Consider the following 2,935-nt stretch of genomic DNA (forward strand, 5'->3'; position numbering starts at 1 on the left):
GCTGAGAAAGGATGTTTGGTCATTTCGCCTTCTAGAAAAGACTCACAAACCAAAAGAGTTCCAACTCTTAATTCTCGCAACGGTCCATCTTTTGTTTAATAGTTTATCCTGTCTAGTCCTATATGACCAAGTCTAAGATGCCAAGGATATATGTGTTCTCATTTGAAACTTTTTGTCTTTTGTTTCCTTTCGGTTTAGCTACTTTAAATAATTATGAGTTATTTTGCGATAGTTCATTTGACTTGAGCATATACAGTCCATTTATTTGTTCCACTTCATAAATTTTGAAACCATTTACTACTACAAAATGGTATTTCTTGACACTTTTTAACTGTCGCTATTGAGCAATGATGATAGTCGACTTACTGTTGTATTTGCCTATGCCGGCATAGGGGTAGCTATGCCGATAGTTATTAGGTGTCGTTGTTGCTAGATACGCCGATAGTTATTAGGTGTCGTCGTTGCTGGAAACACGGATAGTTATTAGGTGTTGTCGTTGCTTGCAAAAAAGTTATTTAATTTTATTTTAAATTAAAAATTATGATTTAAATGAAACATTTATATACAAATCTAAAAAATTATAGATCAAAATAACAAAACTTATGCAAAGTATTTACAAAGAATCATTTACTCTAATAAAAATTACAAATAATATAAAACACTAAATTCATTGTCCAACAACATATATTTCTTCTTCTTGTCCTTGTACAACAATTGAAGTGAAAACTACCACAACATATATAAAGTTGTAGTGATTAACTTAGCTTAGCTTCAGATCTTTACCACAACTGAAAAAGGCCTAGGGATTAGCGGATATTTAAAGTTGTAGTGATTAACTTAACTTCAGATTTTTACATATATACTTCTGGACATATAACTTATGATGCGACACCTATTATTCATAATTTCATTCTTTTAGTTGTGCCTTGATCAATGATGGGGTCAAGGGGAGGTGGTTGTGCCTCCCCCGTTTGATGGGTCTCAGGGCCATTTTTCGATTCTTTGTTCGTGAGGGGAATGTAGCCTTCTGGAAATGGTGGTGGTGGTGGGGCTGGCGCAAGCTGCATAAATGCCAAGTGACCTCTCAGTAACATATTAGTTGTGACATAGTAATATCTGGACAAAACAAATTGAAGTTTATTTATCTAATTAATTTTATTTATTTAACAAGCAGTAATAAATTAAAAGCCCAAGAGTTTATAGTCTTTATCTTTAATCAAAGCAGATTTTGGGAATTTTTAAAAGAAATATCGCAATATCATCTCAAATTTCAAGTCAAACTCTGCAACATGAGACATCAATATCAACAATGACAGACCATGGTAAGTAGACAAAAAATATACGACAATAAGCAAACAATCTCAAGTCTCACCCCAGCAAATAGCAATGTGGATTTAAGCTTACGATGAGTTAGTCTGAACTCTAGAAAAACCGGTAATAATGGGATCTTAACAAATAACACAGTCAACATGTAATGTATATTTCAAGCATCTACACTTCTTGATAACATTTCCTAGACTTTTCCTCTTGAAAGGATATGTCTTCCACTCCTATGAGTTTACCGTACTTTTTCACAACTGTTATATGGGAGAATGTATGATAATTACCTTGCGTTGTAGGGATGCAATAATATGATTAATTCACTTTATGTCCTTAAAATCAATTGTCTCTTTGGCAACCTTTGGTTCCAAAGCTGCATTTTCATTTTTGGAATCAACTGCATCACACATGACATAAGTTTAATTAAAACTTTCAACACAGAGCTAATAATACCTTTCAATTTCTACCACTTGCCTTAACATTTTCACATTCAAAAAAAGCAAAGTACTAATTGAACTTGTTACTTGCTGATATTGGAAATTACAAAATATAACAGAAAATGCATACCACAGAATAAATACCATCAAATTAAAGTTAAACAGCCTATGCACCCTTTCAAATGCCTAACATACCATTTGAGTACGTAATTTGTCTAGAGAACTTTCCCTTTGGACAATATAGATTTATTTGAAATGGAACCTATTATACTAAAAAGACTTTCCATATAGGTATATGCAATGTTTTGGAGCATATATTGTGTGTACATATCATAAGTCTATCTTTATCTTAAAACTTAAAAAAAAGGGTGGGAGGCAAGTCCAATAAGATGTCTTACCATATCATATCTTCTCTGACTTTGAGGCAGTAGTTGTAAAGGCCTTTGATATGTAGTAGAGAGCTCTCCCCTGAAACATTTATAAATAATCCGCATTAAACATATTGCCCTATAACTGCCAAATTACTTTATGCAGCAGCAATGCAATTTTCCATACATTTGAAGTTCACATGTTGTGCTTAATTCAAAACTAAGAGAACAAAACTAACAATTGTACCAAATTACTTCAAATTAGGCCCTGCTACACATGTAAAAAGTCGCACCATTGGAAGTTTCCAGTGATACTTTTGTGCCTAAAATAAACTTATAAAGGAAAACATTAATAATTATAGACATAAAAAGATAAAATAATCTTACTTCTGGAAATTTTGCATCATTCAACGTGGATTCCAGATCAGGTACATATATCATAGTTTAATTGAGTATATTAATTAACGCTTAACATACTAGGAACATACATATTATAATTTAATTTTCTTAATTGCAACAAATTTAAAATCTCAAAACAATTAAAATTCGAGTTAGGAATTTATACCATAAAGGTTGGGAGCTCGAGACGAGCCTCTTATCACCTCATGTCGTTGCTAACCGAAGCCCACGCCGGAGCTCTAACAATAATGATGAAGTGGCAATTGGGTAACAAAAATCGTTGGCCTTGAAAGCCCTGACCACGAGGAGACTAAAGAAGGTGGCAGTGTGACCCACAACGGCTCGGGGTGGCCCGAACTAAGCCAAAACCGTTCGAAATTCCATGGATTTTGGCTAACACCCACGGTGGTT

At 33.6% G+C, this 2,935-nt stretch overlaps 1 long non-coding RNA gene across 1 annotated transcript; it reads right to left on the minus strand.

Annotated features, from left to right (window-relative positions):
• Positions 1-610: 610 nt before the first annotated feature.
• Positions 611-2,226, minus strand: LOC133816270 (uncharacterized). The gene is made up of 3 exons (XR_009885122.1): positions 2,156-2,226; positions 1,608-1,717; positions 611-1,061 (listed from the first exon to the last, which is right to left on the minus strand). It is a non-coding gene; the product is annotated as an uncharacterized LOC133816270 (long non-coding RNA).
• Between the last annotated feature and the right edge of the window lie 709 nt (positions 2,227-2,935).

This window comes from Humulus lupulus, chromosome 2 (assembly GCF_963169125.1).
Source record: "Humulus lupulus chromosome 2, drHumLupu1.1, whole genome shotgun sequence".
Classification (NCBI taxonomy): Eukaryota; Viridiplantae; Streptophyta; class Magnoliopsida; order Rosales; family Cannabaceae; genus Humulus; species Humulus lupulus.